At 42.3% G+C, this 23,293-nt stretch overlaps 1 protein-coding gene across 1 annotated transcript in view; it reads right to left on the bottom strand.

The window, feature by feature from the left end:
• Positions 1–23,293, bottom strand: part of CFAP54 (cilia and flagella associated protein 54) — a 308,666-nt gene that overhangs the window by 8,309 nt on the left and 277,064 nt on the right. The window lies entirely within an intron of this gene.

Raw genomic sequence — 23,293 nt, forward strand, 5'->3', positions numbered from 1 at the left:
GGCATTCTTGGATCGAGCCCCTAAGCTGTGGGAGTCTGTGCTAACTGTGGGCGGGAGTGTCAGACGTGGATTGAATTGTTAGGCACCCAGTGGGTATCAGAGCATTGTACCCTCAGCTGGCGTCAGAAAAAACCAAACTGTTCAGCTAGTGAATGTCTCTGTGGCCTTTGGGGCTTTCTTCTTCCCTCCTCCTCCTCCTCCCCCCACCCCCTCCTCACTGGCACCCCTTCTGCTCACATTCCCCCCTATACCCTACTCCAGGCTGAGCCCTAGCACTGCGTGATGGAAAATGATAGAGCTGCCAGTGCTATCTTCATTATAGGTAAATGCTTTTTATGGGGAACTATTTAAGAAAACAATCCTTTAAGAGCAAAAAGAAGCCCTTAAGAAAAAAGTAAAAGTTTAGGCTGTACACATCCAAGCTTATTCTGATGGTTGGAGAGTCTAAGTCCCAGAGAAAAGGAGTCTTTGAAATCTGACACCCTATTGTGCAGAAAGAACAGCTGCTCTCTCCCTCCAGGAAAATCTTTTTCATCATATAAAGAATGAATAAAGGGTCTCAAACAGGGCAAATCCCCTTTAAAATATCAAAAGCTCTAATCAGAACAGGAAGCGTGAGTTATGCAACCATCAATGAAGTGCATAAGGCATAAAGGCCAGATGCCAAGTTCATGGCCATTGGTTCAGGGCTTATAATCAGGGGTTGGGGGGAGAATGAAAGGAAGAGTGTTCGTGGGTAGAGGATTTAACAGCAATGCTTATATTCAGTGTGTTGTAAAACTGTCTCTTCCTCATTCTCTGTGGAGATGCGAGTATAAATTCTGATAACGCGTGATACGTGATAATATTGTACTTCACATCATTACTTTTATTTTTAGAAGATGCTTTAAAGCTTTAACAGGTCCTAGCTTTTGTACTCTGGGAAAAAAACTCTTTCTCTGAAAAAGCAGGCTGCATTGATTGAGAATTGACATGGGCTGGAGTCTTTGTTTTGCAGACTTTATTTGTAAATTAGCTGTTCAAACAGAGGTCAAGGGAAAATATGATTGAACTCTGCGTCACACTGTAGAATGTATTTTTAATCATGAGTGGGCGACATGTGTATGATGTTTTCCTCTTACTTCTATGTTGGAAAATCAACTTTGAGCGAGAAAGTATATATCCAAGTTCCCTGAGAGCTCTTCTAATTCCAACAAATAAGGATTAATTGGACACGCTTATGTATTCATCACCAGTGAGGGATCTTTATTTAAAAAAATGTTTTTAACTCATGGTTGCAGTTCAGGATCCCGGGAAGCAGACCTTGAGATGGAACTTAGCTTTCAGGAGGTTTACTGGGGCATGTCCTTGGATCTATAGCCCGTAGGGAGAGGGAGGAAAGCAGGATTAGGCAGAGAGAGAAGGGTTTCAGTGCAGTCACAACAAACCCTGCAGGGAGCTTTGAAGCTGGAATGGCCCCTCAGAGTCGTCCGGAACTGTGTGTGTGTCAGGGGGGTCAGGTCTTTGCACCCCTATATCAACCAGTAATTAGATACAGACAACCCCTCTCCCCCTAGAGGCTATGTCCTTTAGCCAGGGGCAATTCCTGGAGAGAGTTGAGAGCTGAAGGCTGTTGGTCAGAACATTCCTGAAGCTGGAAAAAATAAGTGCTTCAGTCCTGAAGGGGGAGATCCGAAAGGCTCAGTGAAGGGGCCACAAAGGCACAAAAATCTGATTCAGGGCTTAATTACTAAACAAATGGCAACATGGCAAAATGCATACTAGCATATAACCAATACAAGCTAATGGGAGATTTAAAGTACTAAGATTTTTTTAAAATTTATTTTCTTTATTTTTATTTATTTTTTGTTATTATTTATTTATTTTTTTTTGCTTTTTAGGACTGTACCCGTGGCATGTGGAGGTTTCCAGGCTAGGGGTCTAACTGGAGCTGTAACCACTGCCCTATGCCACAGCAACTCGAGATCCAAGCCGTGTCTGCAATCTACACCACAGGTCACGGCAACACTAGATCCTGAACCCACTGAGTAAGGCTAGGGGTTGAACCCACGTCCTCATGGATGCTAGTCAGGTTGGCTAACCACTGAGCCATGACAGGAACTCCAAAGTAGTAAGATTTTTTAACACCACATTTCTAGATGCTTCTTTTCTGGGGCATGGCAAGATAAATTTAATATATTTCCAGTGTCATTTCTATTAATCACTTTATTTGATTACCCTTAGGAACATTTCCCCCCTGTAGGCTACGAGGAAGAGAATTTGAAATGAAGGCGTAGGAAGAAGATTCAGAAATAATATCTTCCCTCAAAGAGTATCCTCCCAGACACTTAAATATGAAAGATTTAAATATGACGAATTCAATAATTTCACCTGAAGCCCAATTTTTCTTGAGAAATTCCCTGTGGAAGCCCTAGGACCTTCCATCGAATTTCAAAAAGCTGAAGCTGGAAAAGTGTCCAGGATACCACAGAGCCCATGGGAGGAGCAGGAGGCTGAAGTCAGGTGGGTGTGGGAGGAGAGCAGGGAGCCGGAGCACAACGACAGATGTGGCAGGGGGTGCTCAGAGGACAGTGCAGGGTAGAGGCAGTGGGGCAGCGTGGCTGGGAATAGCATCTGAGGAGCCAGGCTGCCTGGGGTTAAACCCTGGCTCTCACACTAGCTAAGGCACCTTGGGCAAGTCACTTAAATTTCTCACATGCAAAATAAGGATGAGAGTAGTACCTCCTTTCAGCAGAATCAGAAATCTAAAATCACATGCTGAACCTCAGAATGTACATGTGCACCAGTCTCCTATCGCTTCTGTCACAAGTGAAGGACAAACCTAACGGCTTACACCGGCACAAGGTGTAAGTCCTGGAGAGGAGCAATCCGAGTTCCGTCTCACGGGGCTAAAGTCAAGGTGTCAGCATGGCTGCTTCCTTCTGGAGGCTCTGGGCAAAGCATCTGTCTGCCTATTTTAGCTTCTGGAGGCCACCTGTTTTCCTTGATTTCTGGCACCCTTGTCCGTCTGCAACCCACATCACTCCAATCTCTCACCTTCTCCTCTTCTGCCATCAAGTCTCTCTCTGCCTTGCCTTTCATTTTGATTTACTTATTTATTTTATTTTTGCCATTTCTTCGGCTGCTCCTGCGGCATATGGAGGTTCCCAGGCCCAGGGGTCTAATCGGAGCTGTAGCCGTCGGCCTACACCAGGGCCACAGCAACATGGGATCCGAGCTGTGTCTGCAACCTACACCACAGCTCACCGCAGCACCGGATCCTTAACGCACAGAGCAAGGCCAGGGATCGAACCCACAACCTCATGGTTCCTAGTCAGATTCGTTAACCACTGAGCCACGACGGGAACTCCTCTGCCTTCCTTTTAAAAGGACATTTGTTACTACATTTAGGGCCCACCTGAATAATCCAGGATAATCTCCCCACTTCAATATCCTCAACTTAATCATGTCTGCAAAGTCCCTCTGGTCACATAAGGTCATGGGTCTTGGGGATTAAGATGTGGACATCTCTGGGGGGCCACGATTCAGCCTACCACAGTGTGTGATGAGATGAGATGGCTGAGTTCATAAGAATATCCTATTTCTATCGCAACTTCTCCGCAGAGTTCTGGTAATTGAAGTGTTTTGATTCTGCTAAAAAAGCCTCACAGCATTCCTGCAGATGCCTGTGGCGTCAGGGGTGAGTGTTCTCTGAAGTCTGTGCTTGCTCCTCTGCATGACGGGATCTGAGCAGAAATGATGGTGGCCATTCCATGCTGGCTCTTAGAAATGGCCATTCGGATTAACTGCCTGAGCCGGGACCCTTCTGAGAATAAGAGGAGAGGACATTAACTGTCACCCCAAATCAACGCGTAAACGCCGTGACTGCTGCAGGCAAACCAGTACCTACAGTTGCCCAACTCCTGCAAGACATCCTGCGAAAGCCCCTAGTCCGCTCCTCCTATGCCGAGGCCTGTGGCCCGGGCAGCATGGTGACAAGCTGAAGGACAGAGGCCACCTCCTTACTGGACTCGGGATGAGAAAGAAAGCAATCTTTATTGCCACTGAGATCTGGGGTTTATTTGTTAGCACAGCAGGGCCTAAGCTATCTTTTCTTAAACACGCAAGCTCTGGCAAGCCGGTCCTCCCCTTGATGTATTTCTGAATAGGGAGGGGACCTTCCTGCAGAATTAAGGGTTGAACTCCACTTAAAGGTCAGGTCCTTGACCCTCAGCAGCGAATTTAGAGAAATGCTCTAACTGGGTACAAATGCCAAAGCAGGGTTCCCTCCTGAGCAGCTCTGACTGGTCCGCCTGTGGGCGTTTGACCTAGGATGCTGAAATGAAGACTCCAGAGTTCGAACAGCACCTGGCATTTCTTGATGCTTTTGCTTTTTTATGAAGGAGCTCAGTGCGCTTACCATCAGGCCCCTGGAAACAGGGGACTCTCTTTCAGAGCAAAGGCTTACAAAGAATGTGAACTGACAGTTGCTTTTGGTTCAGGGGACTCTGCTGCTCCGAGTGAAAGCACGAAGGCCTTTGTTAGCTCGCAGCTCCCACCGCAGCAGCAAACTGGAGGGCAGACCCACGTGCACAGTGGAAAGGAACATTGCTCACGCCAACCCCTTGGTTCACACCACACACCACAGGCAGCTGCAACCCGTTCTTACCATGTGGCCAACACTGACCAGCAATTTCTGATAGGCGGTCCAACAGAGCTTGCAGTTTACAAAGCAGTTTCACATAAGGATTTCTTGTAACTCTTTTTGGTGTTTCTAACATGAGCAATCAGCCTCTGTCTGTTGATATTAATCAGAGGATGTGGAGAAGAGGGAGGTAAGGAGGGAGAAGAAGGATGGAGAGAAGGGGGAGAGGAAGGGTCAATTAGGTGGGGCGGGAGCCACCCCTGAGCCTCGTCGGCTGTTTGCCCCATACTGTGTGCCAGGCACCACATCAGGCAGTCTTGGGCCAAAGCAAAATGTGTCAATATTCACAAGGATTTTTTGGTTCATCAAAAGTATAGTTGAGTGGTCCTCCAGGGAGTTAAGCTGAGCAAAAAAATGCGTAGGCCCCAGAGGTTACATACTGTATGGTTCCTTTAATGTAACATTCTTGAAATGATAACATTATCAGAAACGGAGAATACATTAGTAATCGTAGACGGTCAGGGGCAGGTTTGGGGGGTAAGACACGGGGCTGGTTATAAAAGGTCAACAGGAGTGGTCCCCGTGGTGATGCAATTATTCTGTATCTCGACTTTATTAATGTCACTCTCCTGGTTGTGGCATTGTACTACATTTTTATGCTATGCTCTGTTCCTATATAATTTTTTTTTTTGGGTCTTTTTGCCTTTTCTTGAGCCGCTCCCATGGCATATGGATGTTCCCAGGCTAGGGGTCTAATCGGAGCTGTAGCTGCCGGCCTACGCCACAGCAATGTGGGACCCGAGCCATATCTGCGACCCACACCACAGCTCATGGCAACGACAGATCCTTAACCCACTGAGCAAGGCCAGGGATCGAACCTGCAACCTCATGGTTCCTAGTTGGATTTGTTAAACTACTGCGCCACAACGGGAACTCCCCTATGTAATTATTTCAAAACTGCATATAGTCTCAAGGGCCTCTAGAAGTTTAATTTTAAAAGGATGGTTGAAAAATAATAGGAATACATTATTAAATATCCATTTATTCTTGAAAATTGGCAAACACTCAGGCCAAAAGGCCACTAATGCAGAGGGTTACTAATGATCAAATTTTAAAAGATGACAGATTTCCCATTATTTTAAGGCTGGGAAAAGATGAAGACGGCCACAATGTATTGCATGCTTCCCCTGGCATTGATGGGCACACGCCATGCCAGATGTGTTGCATGCATCCTACACGAGGAGTAGCTATCAGCACTGTGTAGATAAGGAACCGAAGCAGAGGAGCAAAGTAAGTAGCTCACGGCCACACCATCAACAGATGGTGGAACCAAGAATGAATCACATTCTTATCCACTGAGATATGTTTCTTCTCAGACCTCTGATAGCGTCTAATTGACCTGAGTTCTTTAAGGACTAATGACTTGTCCTCAAGAGCAAAACTGGGGCTGGGACGTGTGCCGAGTGCTCTTCCAGGGGGTAGAGAAGAAAACATAATGGCATCAGCTGCCTGAGATACAGGAGAAATAAGAGCAAAAATCTCGAATGACTAGTGTCCAAAGTATTAACATGGAAAATGGGTAAATTTACACCCCCTTCCTCCTTTGTGGATGTATTTAACTATGAAGAACATTTGTCTGTAGAATTCCAAAAGGCTTTGTCAACTGACTCAGCTATATGAAGCAAAAATCAACAGCCTCCTGAAATGAAAATATAATCCCATTGTTGGAGTCCAGATCTTAATCAAGACAAAACCATTTAGCAAAACAGATGAAGTGAATAGAACTAAGCACTTAACTGAGGTTTCAGCAAACAGAAAGCAACGAGCAGATCTGCTAATAATACCCCTGCCTCTCACCTCCTCTGCAGTTGTACAAAGTGACTAAACTTTGGGAAATTGCCCCCTGGATTCTGAAACACAGCTGCCCTTAGAATGAAGCCAGGCTTGCTTTCTCAAGCAGTGCATGCTCACAGTTCTTGCCACTTTCACAGTAAATACACAATATCAGGTTCATGACCATATTTTGGTTTAAATTCTTTCCAAGTATCATTATACCCCCAAATTGCACGTCTAACAAAAGTAGGACCAGTGCTTTGAGCACAGATAACACAAAGACTCTCGGCTCCTGGATGAAGGAGAGCTATTTCACCTTGACACTGTTGCTGGCAAATCTCTGAGAGATGAGCATTTTGAAAACGCTATAAACAGCTTAGCCTTTTCTTAGCATTTTGAAGAGCACATTAATAGCCTGGCCTTTTCTTAAGGGCTTTCTTTTTCCCTTAGCCAAATCTGACAGTTAGAAGTGGAACAGTGAGCGGATGGAATCAAAGTCAGAGCCGTGTTTTAAAAGCAGTGTGGAACTGATGTCATCCGGCATTGTCTTCAAAAGAATAGGAGAATATTAAGTGGATGTCTCCTGAACTTACACACAAAGGATACTCTTCACTTGAGGAAAGAATGATAATGTCTCGCAGAAGAGAGATGTAATTCTTGATGCCCATGAAATCTATTCAGACAGCTCTTGGCTGGTACAAAAAAAAAAAAAAAAAAACCCCAAAAAACTCCTGCAACTTGCAACTTAACCAAAAGAAGTAATATTAATGGAATTAACTTTTTCATAACTTAACACACGCCTAGCACAGAATACCTTGTTTCCGGAGCTGTCGATGACAGTTTCAAGGCAGTATTCTCAAGGTCACCATTTGGGAAGTTTTGTTTAAAAAAAAAAGAAAGAAACCAAGAGGCACGGGGTGATATAACAAAATAAGCCAAAGGAAGTTAAATAGCCTCTAGGACATAAAGGCCCCCCGCCCCCTGCAGTGAAAAGGTAAAGTGGAAGCTGTTCCACACCAATTAAGGACACATGCGATGCCATCCACCACGTAGAAAAGCAGGTTAGGTTATTCAAAGAATCCACCTAGTTTATCCTCTACCCTATGGTACAGACACACTCAGCAACCCCATGACAGTTACCTAGCACGCACAGCTAATTTAAAAAATGACCCAACTGGGTTGCCAGGAGCGGCCTCTCTCAGAGCGGGAGGAGGCCTAGAAACAGGGAGGGAGTGTTTCACTAGCTGCGGCGGCCCATTGCATCTTCCCCAAATGGCTGCAAGAGGAGCGGCCAACCCCTGTGTCCTTCGTACAATCTGATGTAGACACTTCTCCTATCAAGAGGTGGAGGCCGTGTCCTCCCTTGAATGTGGGTGGCACAGGGACGAGCAGGGAAGGGTTGTCACAGAACTTCCAAACGAGGGCCTAAACCCGGATGGAGTTTCTGCCTGCTTCTCCCGGGAGGCTCACTCTTAGTTATTTTCTTTTTAGAGCTGCACCTGTGGCATGTGGAAGTTCCCAGGCTAGGGGTCGAATTGGAGCTGCAGCTGCCGGCCTACGCCACAGCAACACCAGATCTGAGCTGCATCTGTGACCTATGCTGCAGCTTGAGGCAACGTCAGATCCTTAACCCACTGAGCGAGGCCAGGGATCGAACCCGCATTTGCATAGATTCTAATGGGGTTCTTAACCTGCTGATCCACAATGGGAACTCTGGGGAGGCTCACTCTTGAAATGCAGATACCATACCATGTGGAGTCCTACCAGCCAGAGAGAGGTCATGAGTTGTGTTCTGGTCCCCGACCAACAGCCAGCATCAAGCACCAAACCAAATGAGCCCCTGAGCCTTCAGGGATTCCGGCCCCCAGCAGCTGAATCACCCCTAACCTTCAAGACTTCTTAGCAGATGCCCCAAATACTGTGGATCAGAGAAAAGTTGCCCCTCTCCACCCTTTCTTTTTTTTTTTTTCCATTTTTTGTCTTTTTGTTGTTGTTGTTGCTATTTCTTGGGCCGCTCCCTCGGCATATGGAGGTTCCCAGGCTAGGGGTCGAATCGGAGCTGTAGCCACCGGCCTACGCCAGAGCCACAGCAACGTGGGATCCGAGCCGCGTCTGCAACCTACACCACAGCTCACGGCAACGCCGGATCGTTAACCCACTGAGCAAGGGCAGGGACCGAACCCGCAACCTCATGGTTCCTAATCGGATTCGTTAACCACTGCGCCACGATGGGAACTCCTCTCCACCCTTTCTGAGTATGTGACCCAAAGAAGCCCTGAGCTTAATGAAATAATGGTCATTTTATACAACTAACTGTAGGATGCCTTGTTGTATAAACACGGTAACTGGAACAGGTAAGACTGGGGGATATGTGTCGTTAAGAGCGGTAGATTCCTAGCGCTTGCATTATTCCGGCCTCTCTTTTGGGAATGTATTTTTTCTCTCAGGCATTTGCTATTCTTCTTAAGGAAGCAAATCTATTTACAAGGGTCTAAGTCCCAGTGAACTATCTAAGGATTATCATGATAATAACAGTAACCAACTATGTTGCTTAGTATGTGCCAGATACCATGTGAAGAGGATTTTTATGTTTGGGTTTGTTTGGCCATGCCCGCAGCATGTGGAAGTTCCCAGGCCAGGGACTGAACCTGAGCCACTGCAGTGACAATGCTGGATCCTTAACTTGCTGTGCCATAAGGAACTCCCCAAAAGTTTTATCTGGATTAGCTCATTTAATCCACACAACAACCCTATGAGGTAAGTTTTACTTTTATTCCTATTTTACGAACAGGGGAACTGAAGCATTGAGGTTAAACAACATGCCTAGAGTTACACAAACAGCAAATGTCAGAGCTGGGCTGGGATTTGGGGCCAGGCAGTTGGGCTCTCAAGCCTGTCTGTTAACCAGCACACACACCGTTCTCTAACCCTGTCTCTACCCTGACTCTAAGTCTTCCTCAGTGACTTACTGCTCAACCAGTCTCTCTACCAGAATGACCAAGAGTTTCCAAACCGAAGAGGAAGGACAGTGCTGGCTTAAGGGTAATGACGATGGTTGACTCCACAGGCTCTGGGGTCTGCCGGTCTTGGCTGTGACAGTTACCTGGTGTAGGACCTTGGGCAGCTTTTTTTTTTTTAAGGTTTTTATTTTTTCTATTATAGTTGACTTAGTGCTCTGTCAATTTCTGCTGTACAGAAAAGCGATCCGGTCATATATATATATACACACACACACACTCTTATTCTCACATTATCCTCCATCATGTTCCATCACAAGTGACTGGATATAGTTCCCTGTGCTATGCAGCAGGACCTCATTGCTTATCCATTCCAAAGGCAATAGTTTGCACTACCACCCCCAAACTCCCAGTCTATCCCACTCCCTCTGGCTCCCCCTTGGCAACCACAAGTCTTTTCTCCAAGTCCATGAATTTCTTTTCTGTAGAAAAGTTCATTTGTGCTATTTATTAGATTATAGATATAAGGGATATCATATGGTATATGTCTTTCTCTTTCTGACTGACCTCACTTAGTATGAGAGTCTCTACTTCCATCCATATTGCTACAAATGGCATCATTTTGTTCTTTTTTATGGCTGAGTAGTATTCCATTGTGTATGTGTACCATATCGTCTTAATCCACTCATCTGTTGATGGACATTTAGGTTGTTTCCATGTCTTGGCTATTGTGAATAGTGCTGCAATGAACATGCGGGTGTGTGTGTCTTTTTCAATGAACGTTTTGTCCCATATATGCCCAAGAGTGGGATTGCAGGGTCATATGGTAGTTCTATGTATAGTTTTCTAAGGTACCTCCATACTGTTCTCCATAGTGGTCATACCAGGTTCCATTCCCAGCAACAGCGCAGGTGGGTTCCCTTTTCTCCACACCCCCTCCAGCATTTGTTATTTGTGGGCTTATTAATGATGGCCATTCTGACTGGTGTGAGGTGATACTTCATGGTAGTTTTGATTTGCATTTCTCTAATAATCAATGATGTCGAGCATTTTTTTTATGTGCTTGTTGGGCATCTGTATATCTTCTTTGGGGAAATGTCTATTGAGGTCTTCTGCCCATTTTTCAATTGGGTTGTTGGTTTTTTTTGTTGTTGAGGTGTATAAGTTGTTTGTATATTTTAGAGATTAAGCCCTTGTCAGTTGCATCATTTGAAAGCATTTTCTCCCATTCTGTAGGTTGTCTTTATTTTTATTTTTTTATGGTTTCCTTTGCTGTGCAAAAGTTGTCAGTTTGATTAGGTCCCATTGGTTTATTTTTGTTTTCATTTCTATTGCTTTGGGAGACTGACCTAAGAAAACATTTGTATGATTGATGTCAGAGAATGTTTTGCCCATGTTATCTTCTAGAAGTTTTAGGGTGTCTTGTCTTACATTTAAGTCTTTAAACCATTTTGAGTTTATTTTCGTGCATGGTGTGAGGGTGTATTCCAGTTTCATTGATTTACATGCAGCTGTCCAGTTTTTCCAACACCCCTTACTGAAAAGACTGTCTTTTCCCCATTTTATAGTCTTGCCTCCTTTGTCAAAGATTAATTGACCATAGGGGTTCCTGGGTTTATTTCTGTGTTCTCTATTCTGTTCCATTGGTCTATGTATGTCTGTTTTGGTACTAGTACCACACTGTCTGGATTACTGTGACTTTGTAATATTGCCCGAAGTCTGGGAGAGTTATGCCTCCTGCTTGGTTTTTGTTCCTCAGGATTGCTTTGGCAATTCTGGGTCTTTTATGGTTCCATATAAATTTTTGGATTGTTCCAGTTCTGTGAAAAATGTCCTGGGTAATTTGATAGGAATTGCATCAAATCTGTAGATTGCTTTGGATAGTATGGTCATTTTAACAATATTGATGGAGCTCCTGTCATGGAGCAGTGAAAAAAAACCATGAGGTTGCAGGTGGGATCCCTGGCCACTCTCAGTGGGTTAAGGATTTGGCATCGCCATGAGTTGTGGTATAGGTTGCAGATGCAGCTCAGATATGATGTGGCTGAGGCTGTGGCCGCAGCTGTAGCTCTGATTGTACCCCTAGCCTGGGAACCTTGATATGCCACAGATGCGGCCCTAAAAAGCAAAAAAAAAAAAAAAAAAAAATTTGATTCTTCCAATCCAGGAGCATGGCATATCTTTCCATTTCTTCGAATCCTGTTTAATTTCCTTGATTAATGTTTATAATCCTCAGCATGTAAGTCTTTCACCTCCTTAGGTTTACTCATAGGTATTTAATTTTGGGGGTGTGATTTTAAAAGTATTGTATTTTTATATTCCTTTTCTAATACTTCATTGTTAGTATACAGAAATGCGATTGATTTCTGAATGTTAATCTTATGTTCTGCTACTTTGCTCAATTTGTTGATCAGTTTGAGTATGTTTTGTGTGTGAACTCCTTAGGGTTTTTAGTATATACTATCATGTCATCTGCATAGAGTGACAATTTTACTTCTTCTCTTCCAATCTGGATACGTTTTATTTCTTTTTGTTTGTCTGATTGTTGTGGCTAGGACTTCTAATACTATGCTGAATAAAAGTGGTGCGAGTGGGCATCCTTGTTTTGTTCCAGATTTTAACTGGAAGGCTTTCATCTTTTCTCCATTGAGTATTATACTGGCTGTGCGTTTGTCATAAATGGCTTTTGTTGTGTTATGTTCCCTCTATACCCACTTTGGTAAAGAGTTTTTATCATGAATGGATGTTGGACTTCACCAAATCTTTTTCTGCATCTATTGAGATGATCATGTAGTTTTTGACTTTTCCTTTGCTAATGTGGTATATGATGTTGATTGATAAGTGTATGTTGAACCATCCTTGTGAACCTGGGATGAATCCCACTTGGTTGTGGTGTATGATCTTTTTTATATGTTGTTGGATTTGGTTGGTTAAATTTTTTTGAGAATTTTTGTGTATGTATTCATCAAAGATACAATTTTCTTTTTTGGTAGTATCTTTGTCCGGTTTTGGTATTAGGAGGATGGTGGTTTCATAGAATGTCTTTGGGTGTGTTCCTTCTTCAACTGTTTGGAAAAGTTTAAGAAGGAGGGGTATAAGTTCTTTGTATGTTTGATAGAATTCACCTGTGAAGCCATCTGGTCCTGGACTTTTGTTTGTAGGGAGTGTTTTTATTACATACTCAATTTCATTTCTAGTGATGGGTCTGTTCAGTTGATCTGTTTCTTCTTGATTCAGTTTTGGTAGGTAGTATGTCTCTAGAAAGTTGTCCGTTTATTCTAGGTTGTCAAATTTGTTGGCATTTAATTGTTCATAGTATTCTCTTGGGATTCTATCGTACTTCTGCAGTATCCATTGAGATTTCTCCTTTTTTTTTTTTTTTTTGGTCTTTTGTCTTTTTTGTCTGTTGTTGTTGTTGTTGTTGCTATTTCTTGGGCCGCTCCTGCGGCATATGGAGGTTCCCAGGCTAGGGGTTGAATCGGAGCTGTAGCCACCGGCCTATGCCAGAGCCACAGCAACGCAGGATCCGAGCCGCATCTGCGACCTACACCACAGCTCACGGCGACGCCGGATCCTTAACCCACTGAGCAAGGGCAGGGACCGAACCCGCGACCTCCTGGTTCTTAGTCGGATTCGTTAACCACTGCGCCATGACGGGAACTCCCCGATTTCTCCTTTTTTTATTTCTTATTTTCTTTGAGTTCTTTCTCTCCTCTTCTTGGTGAGTCTGGCCAGGGGTTTGTCAATTTTGTTTATCCTTTCAGAGAACCAGCTCTTGGTTTTATTAATTTTTTTCAAATCTCTATTTTATTGATTTACTCTCTGATCTTTACAATTTCCTTCCTTCCGCTGACTTTAGGTTTCCTTTGTTCTTCTTTTTCTAATTCTCTCAGGTGGTGGGTTAAATTGTCCATTTGAGCTTTCTCTTCTTTTTTTGAGGAAGGTCTGTATCACTATGAATTTCCCTCTAATCTCTGATTTTGTGGCATCCCATAGATTTTTGAATGATTGTTTTCATTATCATTTGTCTTGAGGTATTTTTTAATTTCCCCGTTGACCCATTAGCATGTTGTTTAGTCTCCATGTAGTCAGCTTTTTCTCATTTCTTTTCCTGTGGTTGATTTCTCATTTCATGCCATTGTGGTCAGAGAAAATACTTGAAATTATTATTATTATTTTTTTGTCTTTTTGCCTTTTCTTGAGCCACTTCTGTGGCATATGGAGGTTCCCAGGCTAAGGGTCTAATCGGAGCTGTAGCCACTGGCCTATGCCAGAGCCACAGCAATGTGGGATCCAAGCCATGTCTGTGACCTACACCACAGCTCATGGCAACGCTGCATCCTTAACCCACTGAGGAAGGCCAGGGATCGAACCCGCAACCTGATGGTTCCTAGTCAGATTTGTTAACCACCGCGCCACGACAGGAACTCCTTGAAATTTATTTCTATACTCTTAAATTTGTTGAAGTTAGTTTTGTGCCCCAGTATGTGGTCAATCTTCGAGAATATTCCATGTGCATTTGAAAAGAATGTATATTCTGATTTTTTTGGATGTAATGTCCTGAAAATATCATTTAGGTCTAACTTTTCTATTGTGTCATTTAGGATCTCTGTTGCCTTATTGATTTCCTGTCTAGAGGATCTGTCCATTGATGTGAGTGGGGTGTTAAATTCTGTTACTGTATTCCCATCAATTACTCCTTTTACGTCTGTTAGTATCTGGGTGCTCCTATTTCAGGGGCATATATATTGATGGTTATAATATCCTCTTCTTGAATGGATCCTTTTATCATTAAACAGTGTCCTTCTTTGTCTTTCTTTATGGCCTTTGTTTTCAAGTCTGATACAAGTATTGCCACTCCTGCTTTCCTATCTTTTCCATTGTCATGAAATATCTTTTCCAATTCCCTGACTTTCAATTTATAGGTGTCCTTTGCCCTAAGGTGAATCTCTTGTAGACAGCATGTTGTAGACTCTTGTTTTTGTCCAATCTGCCACTCTTTTCTTTTGATTGGAGCATTCAGTCCATTGACTTTTAAGGTAATTATTGATAAATATATATGTACTTATTACCATTTTAAACCTTGTTTCCATTTGATTCTGTTTCTCTTTTGTTCCTTCCTTTTTTTTGGTTGCATGATTTCCTTTTATTTTATGCTCGTGTCCTTTTTAGTTTTTGTGAATGTACTGTATGGTTTTGACTTGGGGTTGCCCTGTTTTTCAAGTATGTTAATCCCTTCCTATATCTGCTTACTTTAGTCTGATAGTCATATAGGCTTAAACACATTCTAAAAAAAAAACAAAGAAGTTAGATTTACTTTCCTTCCCTACATTTTAGAATTTTGGAAGTCCTTTTTTAAACATTTTCATGTTTATCCTTTTGTTGTTCCTTATGTTTATCATCGATTTTACAATATTTTTTTTTCCTTTTAGATCTGTATATTGGCTTAAATGATTGCTTTCCAACTGTGACTTCCTCCATCCCATTTCTTCTTAAACTTTTTTATTTAGAGGAGCCCTTTCAGTATTTCTTTTAAAATGGGTGTAGTATTGCTGTACTCTTTTAGTTTTTGTTTGTTGGAGCAATTTTTTATTTCTCCTATTTTAAATGATATTCTTGTTGGGTAGAGTATTCGAGGTTGCAAATTTTTCCCTTTTAGAACTTTGAATATATTTTGCCACTCTCTTCTGGCCTGTAGTGTTTCTGTAGAGAAATCAACTGATAGCCTTATGGGGGTTCCCTTATAATTAATTCTTTGTTTTTCTGTTGCTGCCTTTAGAATCGTCTCTTTAACTTTTGCTATTTTTATTTTAATATGCCTTGGTGTGGTCCTCTTTGGGTTCAACTTGTTTGGGGCCCTCTGTGCTTCCTGTATCTTGCTATCTGTTTCCTTTAGATTTGGGAAGTTTTCAGCCATTTTCTTCAAATATGTTTTCAATCCCCTTTTCTTTTTCTTTTCCTTCTGGCCTGCTTTATATTATCCCATATATCTCTCATATTGCTTTCTTGTTTTTTTCATTTGGTTTTCTGTCTGCTGTCGTGATTGGGTGATTTCCTTTATTCTCTCTTTCAAGTCACTAATTCATTCCTCTGCATTACTCAGTCGCTCTTCAGTGCCTTTAACTCAGCTTGCATCTCTGCAAATGAATTTTCTAATTTTTCTTGGCTCTTCTATATATTTTCTAGTTCCTTTCTAAAGTAAACTGCATTACTGTTCATATCTGCTCTTAATTCCTTCATATTCCCTCTTAACTCCTTCAGTATTTTCACTCTTTCCTTTTTGAACCTGGTGTCTATTAAACTGCAGAGTCTGTTTCATTATCTGCTCCTTCAGGTGAATTCTTCTGTTCTTTTAACTGGGAATGGTTCCTGAGCTGCTTCACTTTGCTTATATTTTTCTTACTCTGTGAGTTTAGGGGAAACAACTACTGTAGTCTTGGAGGGCTATTTATATGCATGAGCACCCCTGTTAGGTTTTGTTAGGGCTGGCTTTTTATTTTTAGGGTGCTGCACATGCTTCCAGGGAGATGGAGGCAATGGGCAGGGCTTGCCCTGACAGTGGCAAGGTTGCTCAGGCTGCTCCTAGTTGCAGGGGCCTGGGAAATGACTGTGATCAAACATCTGAGGTGACACCTGGAGCATTTGGTAGTGGCAGCAGAAGGACAGGTATGTTTCCAGGGGAGTGAGAGCAACAACATGTGGTGCCCAGTTGCAGTGCCCTCTTCTTCTTCTTCTTTTTTTTTTTTTTTTTTGGCTTTTTAGGGCCATACCTGTGGCATCTGGAAGCTCCCAGGCTAGGGGTGGAACTGGAGCTACAGCTCCTGGCCTACACCAGAGCCACAGCAATGGAGGGATCCTAGCTGTGTCTGCAACCTATAGCACAGGTCATGGCAATGCAGGATCCTTAACCCATTGAGTGAGACTAGGAATTGGATGCTCACGTATCATAGTTGGCCATGAAGGGAATGGGACAGTGCCCTCTTCTTTGCTGACCTCTGAGATGACTCGGGTCACAGGTGGTGCCTGTTCACAGGCCATGACTCCCTCTGGTGTCTGAGATGACTGCTGTGGTTTTTCCCTGCGGCCTGTAGATCACACAAGAGGTGCCACATTGCGCTTCGCCCCCTGCTGCCCTTAGGCCCCACAAGGGGCACCTACTTGCCTGTGGCATGGAAAAGTGGCATCTCACCATCCATAGCTTGTGACAGAGGTACCCCACCTGGGCAGCTCTTTTAAGTTCTTTCAACCTCTTTCTGCCCATCTTTATGTAATCACCTATTTAAAAAACCACACCCACTGCCTTCTCCCTGTGTGTAACCTTTAGCCCCATACCTCCTTTCTAGACTGTCCGTCTCTTGGGGCAAGGACTCTGCTTCTCTGGTTCCTCTAGTGGGTTACAGAGCCTGTGCTCAGCTGCAGCTTGTAGGCTAAACTGATCTAAAACAAAACAAAAAACTTATCTATTTTTATTATACAGGGCTTTTGGGATTTGCCTCTTCTCTCCATCCTCCTGAATAGATCCGTAAGTCGTACCCTCATGGCAACTGATCATGCTGGCAAAGCTAGGACTTCTGTTTTCTGCCTCATCTTCTGAATGTCTTCCTAATTGGAGGGAAATGCTTTCACAAGTGCCCTTGATCATGTTTATATCTACCTAAGGATTCTCTACTGCCTTCCAATCATTTTCCAAAGTCATGAAAACTTTTAATCTTGGGCCATGGGAGCTTCCACTTCTTTCATTTCCCATATAGAACTAGTGAACCCTCCTAAAAAGTTACCAAAGAGAATGTATCACCTTCAGAATTATGCCAAGATAACATCAGAATATTAACTGATATCATTACTGAGGAATGGTGTTTGGTCCCCAGCCTCTATTTCACCCTGTGCTGTAATTGCTTCTATGTTTGTCTGTCTTCCCTCCTAAACTGCAGGCCTCCTTGAAGGCAGGGACACAATGATCCAAAACCCCATGGGACACACAAATAGCACTTCTAAGAGGGAAATACATAGCACTGCAATCCGCAAACAAGAAAAATCCCAAGTAATCACCCTAACCTTAGACCTAGAGCAACTCGAGAAAGAAGAACAAATAAAACCCGAAGTTACTAGAAGGAAAGAAATCATGAAGATCAGAGCAAAAATGAGGTAGGGGAGTCCTTGTCATGGCTCAGCAGTAAGCGAACCTGACTAGCATCCAGGAGGACGCAGGTTTGATCCCTCGCCACACTCGGTGGGTTAAGCATCTAGTGTTGCCTTGAGCTGCGGTGTGGGTTGCAGATGTGGCTTGGGTCCAGCATTGCTGTGGCTCCGGCATAGGCTAGTAGCTATAGTTCCAACTGGACCCCTGGCCTGGGAATTGCCACATGCCACAGGTGTGGCCCCAAAAAGCAAAAAATGCCGAAAAAAAAATGAGGGATGAAGAAAATTAAAAAGTGAAACTAAAAGCTGAAAAAGCTGATTCTTTGAAAATATAAAAAAAAAAAATTGATATAACCTTTAGCCAGATTCAATAAAAAAAGGTAGAGGTTCAAATCAGGGTTTAAATCAATAAAATGAGAAATGAAAAAAGAGAAATTACAACTGACAACACAGAAATACAAAGGATCATAAGAGACTACTACAAGCAACTATATGTCAATAAAATGGACACCCTAGAAGAAATGGACAAATTCTCAGAAAGGTAAAACCCTTCCAAGACTGAACCAGGAAAATAGAAATATGAATAGGGCAAAAAAAAGTTCTGAAATTAAAACTGTGGTTAAGAAACTTCTAGGATCAGACAGCTTCATAGGCAAATTCTATCAAACATTTAGAGAAGAGTTAACACCTATCCTTCTGAAGCTCTTCCAAAAAATTACAGAGGAAGGAACACTCCCAAGCTCATTCTACGAAGCCACAATCACCCTGATACCAAAACCAAAGATACCACTAAACAAGAAAATTACAGACCAATATCATTGATGAATATAGACACAAAAATCTTCAACAAAATACTAGCAAAAGGAATCCAACAATATGTTACCCATTGAGATTTATCCCAGGGATGCAATGATTCTTCAATATATGCAAATTATACCACATTAACAATCTAAAGAATAAAAACCATATGATCACATCAGTAGATCCAGAAAAAGGTTTTGACATAATTCAACACTATTGTCTTTGTTTTATGACTGCATCTGTGTCATATGGGAAATCGTGGGCTAGGGATTGAATCAGGGCTACAGCTGCAGGCCTATGCCACAGCCATGGTACCACTGGATCCAAGCCTCATCTGTGACCTATACTGCAACTTGCAGCAATGCCAGATCCTTAACCCACTGAGTGAGGCCAGGGATTAAACCTGAATCCTTAGACAACTTTAGGTTCCTGCTGAGCCACAATAGAACTCCTCAACATACACACATACACATTTTGCCATACCTGTGGCATGTGGAAGTTCCTGGGCCAGGGATTGAACCCATGTCATAGCAGTGACTTGGGTTGCTACAGTGACAATGCCGGATCCTTAACCCGTGTGCCACAAGGAACTCCTCAACAAACCTTTTCTTTTTCTTTTTTTTTTTTTTGTCTTTTTGCTATTTCTTTGGGCTGCTTCCGCTGCATATGGAGGTTCCCAGGCTAGGGGTTGAATCGGAGCTGTAGCCACCGGCCTACGCCAGAGCCACAGCAACGCGGGATCTGAGCCGCGTCTGCAACCTACACCCCAGCTCACGGCAACGCCGGATCGTTAACCCACTGAGCAAGGGCAGGGACCGAACCCGCAACCTCATGGTTCCTAGTCGGATTCGTTAACCACTGCGCCACGACGGGAACTCCCTCAACAAACATTTTTGATTAAAAAACTCCTCCAGCAAGTGGGCATAAAGGGAACCTACCTCAACACCACATATGACAAACTCATAGCTAACATCACTCTCAATGGTGAAAAGCTGAAAGCTTACCTGCTAAGATCAGGAATAAGACAAGGATGTCCATTCTCACCACTTTATTCAACATAGTTTTGGAAGTCCCAGCCATGGCAAATCAGAGCAGATATATACATAAAAGGAATCCAAATTGGAAAAGAAGTAAAACTGTCATTGCAGATGACACAAAACGACACATAGAAAATCCTAAATATACTACCAGAGCTGATCAATAAATATGGTAAAGTTTCAGGATACAAAATCAATATACAGAAATCTCTTGCATTCCTATACACTAACAATGAAAGATCAGAAAGAGAAATTAAGGAAACAATCCCATTTACCATCGTGTAAAAGAGAACAAAATATCTAGGAATAAATCTACCTAAGTTGCTGATAAAAGAAGTCAAATATGGCAGGAACAGATGGAAAGATATAGCATGATCTTGGACTTGAAGAATTAATATTGTCAAAATATAGTACTCGAGGCAAACTATAGATTAAACATAATCTCTATCAAACTACCAATGGCATTTTTCATAAAACTAGAAAAAAAATTTTTTAAATTTATATGGAAACAAAAAAGACACCCCCATAGCCAAAGCAATCTTTTTTTTGCTTTTTAGGGCCGCACCCACAGCGTATGGAGGTTGCCAGGCTAGGGGTTGAATAGGAGCCACAGTTGCCAGCCTATGTCACAGCCACAGCAATGTGGGATCCAAATCTTGTCTGCAACCTATACCACAGCTCATGCCAACACCAGATCCTTAACTCACTGAGCGAGGCCAGGGATGGAACCTGCATCCTCACGGATGCTAGTCGGGCTTGTGAACTGCTGAGCCACAATGGGAACTCCTGCCAAAGCAATCTTAAAAACAGAGGAATCAGACCCTCTGACCTCAGACTTTACTACAAAGCTACAGTCATAAAAACATTATGGGCCTGTCACAAAAATAGAAATATAGATCAGTGGAACAGCACAAAGCCCAGAGATATATCCATGCACCTATGGTCAATTAATCGATAACAAAGGAGGCAAGAATACACAATGCAGAGAAGACAGCCTCTTCAATAAGTGGTGCTGGGAAAACCAGACACCTACATGTAAAGGAATGAAATCAGAACATTCTCCAACACCGTACACCAAAATAAACTCAAAATGGATTAAATGTATGGCCAGATACTATAAATCTCCTTGAGGAAATCACAGGCAGAACAGCCTGACATAAATCGCAGCAATATCTTTTTTGATCCCCCCCCCCGCTTCCAGAGTAATGAAAATAAAAATTTAAAAAATGGGACCCGATTAAACTTCCTTTTTTAAGTTTAAGGCCATACCCACAGGTCAGGGATTGAATCTGGGCTGCAGCTGCAACCTACATGGTAGCTGCGGCAACATTGGATTCTTTAACCCACTGTACCAAGTCAGGTATTGAACCTGAACCTCTGGAACCTGCACCCAAGCTGCTGCAGTTGGATTCTTAACCCACTGCACCCCAGTGGGAACTCTGAGACCTAATTAAACTTAAAAGCTTTTTCACGGTAAAAGGAACCATAAGCAAAATAAAAAGACTTCCTATACAATGAGAAAAAAAATCTTTACAAACGAAGCAATGGACAAGGGATTAATATCCAAAATATACAAATATCTTGTATGGATTTATAAAAAACCAAACCCAATTTAAAAGTGGCCAGAAGACCTAAACAGGTAATTTCTCCAAGACAGATGGCCAAAAAGCACATAAAAAGATGTTCAACATCACTGATTATTAGAGAAAGGCAGATCAAACTTACAATGAGGTATCACCTCACACCAGTCAGAATGGCCATTATCAAAAAGTCTACAAATGGGAGTTCCCTTGTGGTGCAGTGGATTAAGGACCTGCAATGGTCTGGCTTGCTGCTGTGGCATGGGTTCGATCCCAGGCCTGGAAACTTCCACATGCCACAGGCATGGCCAAAAGAGGAAAAAAAAATCTACAAGCAGTACATACTGGAGAAAAGGGAACCCTCCTACACTGTTGATGGGAATGTAATTTGGTACAACCACTAAGGAGAACAGTATGGAGGTTCCTTCAAAAACTAACTATAGAATTACCATATGACCCAGCAGTTCCACTCCTGGGCATATATCTGGAGAGAAAACCATAATTCAAAAAGGCACATGCACCTCAGTTTAACTTGCTCAATAGTTGTAGCACTAATTTGCAACAGCCAAGATATGGAAGAAACCTAAATGTCCCTCAACAGAGGATTTGACACCCCCCCCACACACACACACCCACACACACCCACACCAGAATATTAGCCATAAAAAGAATGAAATAATGCCATTTGCAGCAATATGGATTGTCCTAGAAATTATCATAATTAGTGAAGTAGGCAGAACAAGTATCAGATAACTAATATGTATAATCTAATAAAGATACAAATAACTTGCAAAATGGAAACAGACCCAAAGATTTTGATATCAAAATTATGGTTTCCAAAAGGGAAAGGGGGGAGGGGAAAGGGATAAATTAGGAGGTTGGGATTAGCAGATACACACGACTATATGTAAAATAGATAGCTAACAAAGACCACTATATAGCACAGGGTGACCTGCTCAATAATGTGTAATAACCTATATGGGAAAAGAATCTGAAAAAGAACAGATATGTGTATATTAAAACTGATTTACTTTGCTGTATACCTGAAACTCATCTAACTTTGTGAATTAACCACAATAAAATTTTAAAAATTGGAACCTTTGCATTTTTTAATAGGAATATAAAATGGTGCAGATGCTGAGGAAAACTATTTGGGGGTTTCTTAAAAAGTTAAACATTGAATTACCATACGATCCACCAATTCCACTCCTCGTTCATACACTCAGATGCCTGTACACCCTTAGTTACAGCAGCATTATTTACAGGAGCCAAAAGGTAGAAACAAATGTCCATCTACAGAAGAGTGGATAAACACACGTGGTAAATACATAAGGGAATATTTAGTCTTAAAAAGAATGAAGTGATGATACATGCTAAAACATGGATGAATTTTTAAAAAACTGCTAAATGAAAGAAACCAGCCACAAGAGACCATCTTTTATGATTTCATTCCTGTGAGGTACCTGGGATAGGCAAATAGTAGAACAGATGTTATCAGGAGTTGGGGGAGGAAGAAATGGAGGGTTAATACTTAGTGGGTACAAAGTTTCCAAGTGGGATGATGACAGAATTGTGAGGAAGGATGGTGGAGATGGCCGCACGACACTGGGAATGTATTTAATGTCACCGATGTGTACACCTAGAAATGACTACAGTTACACATTTTATGTATATTTTACCACAATAAAAAAGATGTATACATGTTTACTTACAAGGGGGTTAATATCTCAATAAAGGAGTAAACCCATCCGAGGTTGAAAACATCTTAAATCAAAAATACACTTAGCACGTCTAACCTACCGGAAGTCCGGCCCACCCTAAACGTGCTCTGAACGCATCCTTAGCCTGAAGTTGGGCAAAATCATCTAACACAAAATCAGTTTTGTAAAAAAGTGTTGGCTAGCTCATGTAATTTATTGCGTACTGGAATGAAAGTTAAAAGCACAATGGTTATGTGGGTCCTGAATGGTGAGTGTGTGTGTGGTTTCCCCCGTGGCAGCACGTGGCCACACAAGTATTAGACTGCTTATCACTAGCCTGGGAAAAGCTCAACATTCAAAGTACAGTTTCTACTGAATGTATGTCGCTTTCATAATATCATAAAGTTAAAAAATGATACATTGAATCATTATAAATCAGGGACCATATGTACATACTTTTTACTACAAAATCCTGCTCCTAAAAATTAGCTCTGAACCTGGGTGAAACATGTATGTTCTAGAACCCATTAACCTCAAGGTCCATGAATAGAGATCTAGTTATACAATTAGCACCCGACACAACAAATACACACAAGACTACTATAGAGGCATTAAACAAGAC

This window comes from Phacochoerus africanus, chromosome 7, assembly GCF_016906955.1.
Source record: "Phacochoerus africanus isolate WHEZ1 chromosome 7, ROS_Pafr_v1, whole genome shotgun sequence".
Lineage (NCBI taxonomy): Eukaryota > Metazoa > Chordata > Mammalia > Artiodactyla > Suidae > Phacochoerus > Phacochoerus africanus.